The sequence below is a fragment of the Cupressus sempervirens genome, chromosome 6, assembly GCF_028749045.1.
Source record: "Cupressus sempervirens isolate cs-2001-9-10 chromosome 6, ASM2874904v1, whole genome shotgun sequence".
Lineage (NCBI taxonomy): Eukaryota > Viridiplantae > Streptophyta > Pinopsida > Cupressales > Cupressaceae > Cupressus > Cupressus sempervirens.
In genome coordinates this window covers 410576341-410587336 of record NC_143123.1, presented here as the reverse complement: position 1 = coordinate 410587336, position 10996 = coordinate 410576341, and positions in this window count along the sequence as shown.

The following is a 10996-nucleotide window of genomic DNA, read 5'->3' as shown; positions in this document are numbered from 1 at the left end:
AAGTATTATAGATAATTTCAATGGATGAGCATGAGAAAATTATAGATGCATTGCAAAAGAGAGAGTATGCAAATGGTATAGTGGGATGACTACACAATACACATGTTAGTTTTTTCTTTATTGTGCTCTTTTTATATATGTACTTATATAATTTAAATGTATGTATGCATTTCTAGTATCAAATTAGAGAGATTATAGATACCTCTTATCCAAGTCTCAAGTACAACTTATGCAAATTTAGATGTTTAAGGTGAATCCAACATCAACATATTGTGCAATTACACATAGTGAGTACATAGATTACACATATTTGTATAATACATATAGGTCTTATTAATTTATTCTTTTATTAACATTTCAAATAGTGTTTTTTTCTATTTTTTTAAATAAATTTTGTAGGACCTCATTTGAAGAAATGTGTTGAACCAAATTTTTTTTTTGAAATCAAAACATGTTGTAAACATTTAAAATTAAGAGTTCACTTCTATATATGTCCTTCACATTGTGTTACATATATATGAGTTCACTTGTTTTAAATTTATATGACTTAAACATTTTTTAGTAATATATGAGTTCAGTTGTGTAAAATAGAAGAGTTTACTTCTATTTCAATGTTAAAGGTGTGCATTTGATAATAAACTCTTTGTCAATTGAAGTAATGACCTCCTATATTTTTCCATTACTTTTACATTCAACCATGTTTAAATTAATGTTCCTATATTTAATTAAAATTATTAAAATTAATTTTCATGTACCATATACTAACAAAATGTGTCATAACATGAATGAAATATGTCACAATAAAGAAAATAGTTCATACTTACAATGTGATATAACATAATAATCTATACTAGATACACTAGCATGATAAGAAGATGTAAAAATATATAACATCCGTCTAACATGTCATAACATGATCTATTAAGTGAAATATATATATACACATATGTATGTATATGTATACACATATGTGTATACATACATATATATATATATATATATATATATATGTATGTATGTATGTATATATGTACATATATATATATACATACATACATACATACATACATATATATATATATATATATATGTATGTATGTATATATCTATATATATATGTATGTATATATGTACGTACGTGTATATATATATGTTCATGTATATATATATGTATATATATATACATGTATATATATGTACGTATATATATATGTATATATATATGTGTGTATATATATATATATATCAGTTAATTTTCCTAATACATAGTGTATCAGAATAAACAATATGTGTCATAAAAGCACAATCTAAAGGTGCCAAAAGGCCCAATCTATCTGATATGCAATCCTCTTTAATCCATATGAAGAGGACTCAAATGGATCATCATGTGTAACATGATGTGTCTCATCATGTGGGACATCCTATGGGGCATCGTGTGTCACATCCTGAGAAGACAATATGTACATGCTTAGTTGAAATGGGTTTCAAAATATAGCTTGAAAATAAATTATAATATTTAATACTTATTTAAAATAACACCAGGTGAGATAGGTGTCCCTCTATAATAGGAGGATGTGCACTGTCAAAGTTACCAAATGCGGTAGTGGCAAGGTCTTGTAATAGAATACATAAAGTTTAACAATTTGATAAAGAACATAATGAACTATGTATATATCACAATACTGACCTAAAAGGATGACATTTGTACCTCCATCTAGCTTAGTCTTATAGTCTCAACAACACTTGTGGTGACATAGTCCTAAAATCATGGGTACATAAACCTTGAGTCAAAATTATATATACATGAATCACAAAGTACATAAACCAAAAATTTCATAAATTACACTCTACTTTTTTGAAATAAAAACATATATGACATACCTAAGTAGTAGCCAGTGTCATAGATTTTTCTAGAGATATGCTATCATGATGATCATCGACATGTCTAAAATGGTCAAAAGGTGAAGGAGTTGAAAATTGACTATAGTGAGGCCTATATATAAAAGTGTGATCCATCTCCTATTTGTAAAACCAAAATACATTATTATGCATGAATCAAAGTTGAAGTTAATAACAATGTGTGCATAAAAATAGTACAAATTATTTGACTTCAAAAGTTCATATCGTAGGTATTTGAGCTTGTGCCTCAATGGTCAATGGATCAAGACCTATACAAGCATCAAACTATGTAACAGATGATAATCTATACAAAATTAGATAAATATAATATATAAAAGCATATTATTAAATTTGAGTTCCAATGTACATTATTTATTGTGTAATTCAAACTCCATTCTATGTGAGGGATGCCAATGTCTGAAGGTCTTGAAAAAAGACTATATTGTCTCCTAGGAGGAATAGTGTCATCCATCCTCTATTAATGAAAATCATCATACATTAATGTGGTTAATACAATTATTCATATATGTACAAAGAAAATAATAATGTACTTTGTAAATTTTGATAAAAAATTTACTTGCTTCTCCTGACTCTCTCCCTCTCCACAAAGAAGCTTAACAAATGATGACATGTCAATATTATCACTACCACCACCATGAGTAGTGTATTCCTCATCATCAAAATTAGTTCCCTTGGCATCACGACCATCTTGTGTTGCATCGATGTCACCCTAGGGGGCTCTATATATATATCCACAACTAGTAGAAACATTTGGAAGTGGATGAATATCTTTAAATTGTGCAAAAGGGTACTTAATGAAGTAAGAGAAGATGCCATCGCTCGATGATGGAGAGGCATTGTGACAAATGGTGCATGTAGAGGAACAAGAGGTTGAGGATGTTTATGATTCCTTGTATTATCATTGAGCTTTTCCCCAAGCCTAGCCTGAGGCATCCCTCCACCAACCCCCTAAAATGCTCTTAAGGAAGTAAATGAGCACCTCATGATTAGAGTGTGGTGGATGGTCAAATACCATCCACCATGGCTCCTAAACGTGTTGTGATATATGAAGATGAGTGCACCATCTAGTAGATATGTGAGGATTCTTCTCACTTATATCAGGACATGTCTTCGAGTTTATAGAATATCTTTTAAAATGTCCTTTTTGTAATTTGAGTTGATGGACCTCTCTATAAGATAGGCCATCAGAATAGAAGGCAAACATGTTTTTCCTCTCTATTTGTAATTTGAGTTCCAATGTACATTATTTATTGTGTAATTCAAACTCCATTCTATGTGAGGGATGCCAATGTCTAAAGGTCTCGAAAAAAGACTATATTGTCTCCTAGGAGGAATAGTGTCATACATCCTCTATTAATGAAAATCATCATACATTAATGTGGTTAATACAATTATTCATATATGTACAAAGAAAATAATAATGTACTTTGTAAATTTTAATAAAAAAATTACTTGCTTCTCCTGACTCTCTCCCTCTCCACAAAGAAGCTCAACAAATGATGACATGTCAATATCATCACTACCACCACCATGTGTAGTGTATGCCTCATCATCAAAATTAGTTCCCTTGGCATCATGGCCATCTTGTGTTGCATCGATGTCACCCTAGGGGGCTCTATATATATATATATATATATATATATATATATCCATAGCTAGTAGAAACATTTGGAAGTGGATGAATATCTTTAAATTGTGCAAAAGGGTACTTAATGAAGTAAGAGAAGATGACATTGCTTGATGATGGAGAGGCACTATGACAAATGGTGCATGTAGAGGAACAAGAGGTTGAGGATGTTTATGATTCCTTGTATTATCATTGAGTTTTTCCCCAAGTCCAGCCTAAGGCATTCCTCCACCAACCCTCTGAAATGCTCTTAAGGAAGTAAATGAGCACCTCATGATTAGAGTGTGGTGGATGGTCAAATACCATCCACCATGGCTCCTAAAAGTGTTGTGATATATGAAGATGAGTGAACCATCTAGTAGATATGTGAGGATTCTTCTCACTTATATCAGGACATGTCTTCGAGTTTATAGAATATCTTTTAAAATGTCCTTTTTGTAATTTGAGTTGATGGACCTCTCTATAAGATAGGCCGTCAGAATAGAAGGCATACATGTTTTTCCTCTCTATTTGTAATTTGAGTTACAATGTACATTATTTATTGTGTAATTCAAACTCCATTCTATGTGAGGGATGCCAATGTCTGAAGGTCTTGAAAAAAGACTATATTGTCTCCTAGGAGGAATAGTGTCATCCTTCCTCTATTAATGAAAATCATCATACATTAATGTGGTTAATACAATTATTCATATATGCACAAAGAAAATAATAATGTACTTTGTAAATTTTAATAAAAATTTTACTTTCTTCTCCTGACTCTCTCCCTCTCCACAAAGAAGCTCAACAAATGATGACATGTCAATATCATCACTACCACCACCATGAGTAGTGTATGCCTTGTCATCAAAATTAGTTCCCTTGGCATCATGGCCATCTTGTGTTGCATCGATGTCACCCTAGGGGGCTATATATATATATATATCCACAACTAGTAGAAACATTTGGAAGTGGATGAATATCTTTAAATTGTGCAAAAGGGTACTTAATGAAGTAAGAGAAGATGACATCGCTCGATGATGGAGAGGCACTGTGACAATGGTGCATGTAGAGGAACAAGAGGTTGAGGATGTTTATGATTCCTTGTATTATCATTGAGCTTTTCCCCAAGCCTAGCTTGAGGCATCCCTCCACCAACCCCCTAAAATGCTCTTAAGGAAGTAAATGAGCATCTCATGATTAGAGTGTGGTGGATGGTCAAATACCATCCACCATGGCTCCTAAAAGTGTTGTGATATATGAAGATGAGTGCACCATCTAGTAGATATGTGAGGATTCTTCTCACTTATATCAAGACATGTCTTTGAGTTTATAGAATATCTTTTAAAATGTCCTTTTTGCAATTTGAGTTGATGGACCTCTCTATAAGATAGGCCGTTAGAATAGAAGGCAAACATGTTTTTCCTCTAGTCTAAAGCTGTCTATGTCACGATCTAAATGCTCAATAGACTGTACAACACCTTAAATTATATCAACAAGGAGAAGTAGGTGAGGGAGGGGAGGGAGGGGACTCATGCCCAGTACTCTAAATATCTCACATGGGGTCACAAGGGTTGTGCCTCATGCTATCCCTCAGATCCTCTATGGTAGGTGGTGGAGGAGGACTAGGTGGTCATGGAGGCAGGGGTGGGGGTTGGGGAGGGGTGGGGATGGGGATGGATCCATAAAATATAATATAAATATATCTAAACAACATAAAGATTCACAAAATTACTATTTAATAAAATAAATCTAAAATATCAATATAAAAATATCTTTAAAACCATATAAATTTACATCTAATACAACTACTTGAATATAGAAAAAAGAGGAAAGGATATGTTTGGATTAAAGAAACATTGTGGATATTATAAACATACATAACTGAAAATTATAGGTTAGGATTAGGGTATGGATTTAGATTCAAATTATATTAAGATTATGGTCAAGATTAGGCTAAGTATTAGAAGTGTTTTAAAAAAAGGTTAGTGTTATGATTGTGTATATACTTTACAAAAGTGTTTTAAAGTATTAACATTTAGAAAATTAGGTTTTACTAGATTAAGCATTAATATATGTCAATTAATATTTAGGATTTAACATTTTTTATTAAAATTATGCCATTTAGAATTAAGGTTACAATTTATAGCATTACAAATTTTCCATTTGTCATTTATTGAGCCAACGACATGGAGTATGAGAGAAGTCGGGTAGAGCTTGATGGAATTGATTGTAAGCTTACAAGTCTTTTTGAATTAGGAATAATGCATGTAGTTTTTCACTATGAAATTTGATTCAAGCAATAAGCTTTTAATAATAGTTACAATAGTTATATCAAATTTATAGAAATTTCTATTTAAAATATATGGGAACTATATAAATCTAAATATTTATTCCAAGGAAGAGCTGAAAGGATTTCAATTTTAGAATCATGGAAAAGGGTCAACATTTTGAATAGAGAAATATTTATAGTAATATGATTTTTTTTAAAACTCTAATTATGTGTGGATAATGTTTATGTTGAAGGTATTTTATTATTAGAAATGAATAATTAGATATTTGAGAACAACATATTTATAATTCCAATCAATATTTTATAATTTCAATTGTATTGAGTTTATTTTTTATTAATTAATATTTATATCAAATATATTGAATTTTATATTTTAATTCATTTGTATTTATGATAAAGGTTTTTAATTTTGTCATTTATTTAGTAGATAATTATTTTTTAAAAGTAGATTTAAATTTGAATTTGAATTAATTATATTTATTGCAATATAACCTTTTTACAATATAAATATTAAATATGTATTTAACTTTAGATAGTAATAAAATATTTTTAAAATTGTATTTGTTGTTTAGTTATTTTTTGGATTGTAATACATTTGATTTGGAAGGAAAGCATGTCTTATTGGAAATCAAAAATAGAATTTAAGAGAGTCTAGGTTTATGTCATAATTAGGGCTAAGGTTATGTTAAGGATTTGGTTATGATTGTTTAGGATTAAGATTTTAGTTAATGTTAGGATTAGAGTTGGGCTAGGATTAGAGTTACATTAATCTAGGGTTTAGAGTTAAAATGATAGTTTTAAGCTAAGGGAGCACATTATACTTAGTTTTATGTTTAGGGTTTAGATTTTTACTACAATTATGGTTAGCTTGAGGTTAGACTTAGGAATATAGTTAGCTTAATGGTTGAAGTTAAAATTTTAATAGGGTTAGGCTTAGGATAATGGTTTAGGTCTATGTCATGATTAATATTAAGATTGTGTACCTTTTTACCATTATGATTTAAAAATTTTGATATGGTTTTATAAGGTTAACTTTTATAGTAATAGAGTATGATTAGATCTTCATAATTTTAGGAATTTTTTAATCTATTAGTTGTACAAATTTAAGCAAAAGAATACACTAATATTTTTTTTCTAATTGACCTTCACCAATATTTTTTTCTAATTGACCTAAAATATATTTTTGGCATACCTATTGCATCCTCAAGTGCAATTGATAGTCTTATCCCCAGTTAAATTAATTATAACTTTGAGTAAAACTTTCATGTTAGATATTTAGTATATATTTAAGCTAAAAAGAAAATTTCCATTGTTATGTTACACATAAAATATAGACAATAAAATCAACTTGTGACATGAGCAAAACCAAGAAAAATGTAAAGGTATATGGATCTATATTGTCTTACCAAGTCCTAGGGGCTTATTCGAGGTGATAGAGGAAATTTTCAAGTTTAATATATTGAATATGAACCAAGTTTTTGTTGTGATATACATATATACATGTACATAGCTCTAGATCATTTGATAGAAAGGTAAATTACTTTTATCTAGATTATTTGATATATCATTTAGAATTTATTTTAATACATAAAGATTGATTATTTATTATTTAAAAATTAAAATAAATGCTAACTTGATTTTTTCATATAATGTTATCAATTCATACATGCGAACATATGTGAATAATTGAGAGATTACAACACTTACCAATTTATAAATTTAATACATCTACATAAAATACTAAACACACATTCAATTCAAACATACATACATCACCTTAAACTACAAGATTAGGGTTACATGGTTAAGATTTAGATATAGCATTTTAGGGTATGAGTTCATGTAAAACTTGGTTAGGTTTAATGTTAGGGTATGGATATGGGTAGCTTGTTGGAAATATAAGAGGAGTAACTAAGAGGAGAGGGGTGAATCAATTACCACAAAAATAAATCATAGATCCCTTAAGATGTCAATACAAATCAAAACCATACTTTGCTAAAAGAGAAATATTGTTGTAACTAGGTTAGCATAGAAATCACTCAATTAACACTAAGATTTACTATCACTCAACAAACACTAAAATAATCTCTTCTAAGAGATTTTATACACTACTACAATTATTAGAGAGTAACGATGATATGACCTAATTGCTGATACAAATTATATTTGCTGATTCTAGATCTCAATTCTAGCTTGACTACTTGATCCTATTTTGATAATTATATGTTTTACTTTGTCAAGTAATCTTGGATACAAATTCAAATAAATAAAATTCATCTCATGAGATGGGTAGAATTAACCAAAAAATATGATACAAGAAAATCCTTCATTTTCTGACCCAACTTAGTCGATACTAAATCATAAATAGTTTTCTTTTAGACTTCCTTCGGTAACTAAGTGATCTCAGTTAACACTCAGGTAAGTGCACCAAGTTGTGGTGCCAAAAGGAGGGTATAAGGGGACACCCTTTTTTTGAAATTAGCAATTTCTGAACTTCAAAAAGAATTTTTAGATAGTTACACTCAAAATTTTAAGATATGACAAAAGCAAAAGCAGTAGTCCTTTGAATCTAGTTTCTAAACTATTTTTTTTTCAAAATGGTTTAGTTTTAGGTCCTCAAAAAGGAGGCCACAGAAAGCGGTGTTGTTTATTCCAAAAAAAACATAACACAGTACGAAGTCTGGCCACCCTAAAATTTTAACTTTTTTTTTTTTGAAATTCTTTAATCTCTAGTCAAAAGTTACCTAACACTATCGTTTATCCCAAATTTTTTGGGTAATTTTATAATGTGTATTTTGTTTTATGAATTTTTTAATTAGACACATCCCAAAAATGTGAAATATCTATGTGCTCCCCTTATAAATGATTGAAAACTAATCTAAAATAAAAATTTCTTTTTTTCAAAGTGTGTAGAACAGAGTCTAGTTTCTAAAACACTAAGTTGTGAAATTTGATGAATGAGCTAAAATCTACAACCCAATTAGTACATGTTGGTTTCTGGCAAAAAATGGACATACATTCAAATGAAATTATAGTTGAAAGGCTTGAAATAGTTTAAATAAAAAATAAATTATATTGTTATATAGCTAACACAAAGACTTACAATGTCATGTAACATGATTTTATCAATGCTCAACCATGAGGAAACTTGAAGGAAAGCACACAAAAAAAATCAATCATTTTTTGTATGTTTGTAGCAAAACACATCTCAGACCAGTTTATAGACTCCAAACCTTTGGGTTGGATCTCCAAGGCAAAACCAAGCCTTAGGCTTGGTAGAATGCAAAGCTTCAAATAATGCATGTAGGCTATTTAAATCTTTTTAAATTTGAGTCTTAATAGTGCACACACACTTTAGTGTGGACACATTATTGAGACCTAAATAGGGCATAAAGAGGGAAGGAGAGATGCAGAGTGAGAGAGAGGAGGGGGGTTGGGTTTGTGTGTGTGAGAGAGAGAAATTAGGGTATGGGAGAGGGGAGAGAGAGAGTAGGGGATGGGAGAGAGAGGAAGTGAGAGAGAGTAAGGTTGGTAGAGAGAGTACGGGATGGGAGAGAGGAAGTTTGAGAGAGAGTAGTGGTGGGAGAGAGAGTACAGGATGGGAGAGAGAGATTGAGAGTAGGGGATGGGAGAGAGAGTAGGCAATGGGAGAGGGAATGAGAGAGGGAGAGGGAGGGAGGGAGGGAGGGAGGGAGGGAGAGAGAGAGAGAGAGAGAGAGAGAGAGAGAGAGAGAGAGAGAGAGAGGACGATGGGAGTGTATGTGTGACAGAGAGTAGGGCATGGGAGAGAATGTGAGAGTGAGAGAGTGAGTAGGGGTGGTAGAGAGAGAAAGTAGGGAATGGGAGAGGGGAGAGAGAGTAGGGGATGGATGAGAGAGGAAGTGTGTGAGAGAGTAAGGGCGAAAAAGAGAGTACGGGATGAGAGAGAGATTGAGATAGAGAGAGAGTAGGTAGTGGGAGATGGAGTTGGAGAGAGAGTGAGAGAGAGGAGGATGAGAGTTTTTGTGTGTGAGAGAGAGTAGGGGATGGGAGAGGGGAGAGAGAGTAGCCTGAGAGAGAGAGTAGGTGGTGGGAGAGGGAGTGGGAGAGGGAGAGAGGGGGGATGGGAGTGTGTGTAAGAGAGAGTAGGGCATGAGAGAGAGTGAGAGAGAGAATATGAGTGGCAGAGAGAGTAGGGGATGAAAGAGGGAGAGAGTGGAGAGGGAGAGAGAGAGAGAGAGACAGAGAGAGTAGGTGGTGGGAGAGGGAGTGGGAGAGGGAGAGAGAGGGGTAATGGGAGTGTCTAAGAGATCTAGAGAGTAGGAGATGGGAGAGGGGAGAGAGAGATTAGGGGATGGGAGAGAGTGTGTGTGAGAGAGTAGGTGGTGGGAGAGGGAGTGGGAGAGGGAGAGAGAGAGAGAGAGGGGGGGGGGGATGAGAGTGTGTGTAAGAGAGAGAGTACAGGATGGGAGAGATAGAGTGAGAGGAGGGGATGGGAGAGAGTGTGAGTGAGAGAGAGAGAGAGAGAGAGAGAGAGAGAGAGTAGGGGTGGTAGAGAGAGTAGGGGATGGGAGAGAGAGAGAGTAGGTGGTGGGAGAGGGAGTGGGAGAGGGAGAGCAAGAGAGAGAGGAGGATGAGAGTGTGTGATTGAGAGAGAATGTAGGGGATGGGAGAGGGGAGAGAGTAGGGGATGGGAGAGGAGAGAGGGTTGGATGGGAGTGTGTGTGTGTGAAAGAGAGAGTAGGGAATGGGAGAGGGGAGAGAGAGTAGGGGATGGGAGAGAGAGAGTAGGCAGTGGGAGACATAGAGGGAGAGGGAGAGAGAGAGGGGGGATGGGAATGTGTGTAAGAGAGAGAGAGAGAGAGAGTAAGGGATGAGAGAGAGTGTGAGAATGTGTGAGAGAGTAGTGGGTGGAAGAGAGAGAGTAGAGAGGGAGAGGGAGGGAGAAAGAGAGAGAGAGTACATGGTGAGAGATGGAGTGGGAGAGGGAGAGCGAGAGAGAGGAGGAGGGGAGAGTGAGAGAGAGAGAGTAGGGGATGGGAGAGGGGAGAGAGAGAGTAGCCTAAGAGAGAGAGTAGGTGGTGGGAGAGGGAGTGGGAGAGGGAGGGAGAGTGTGGGGATGGGAGTGTGTGTAAGAGAGAGTATGGCATGAGAGAGAGTGTGAGAGAGAATATGGGTGGCAAAGAGAGTAGGGGATGAGA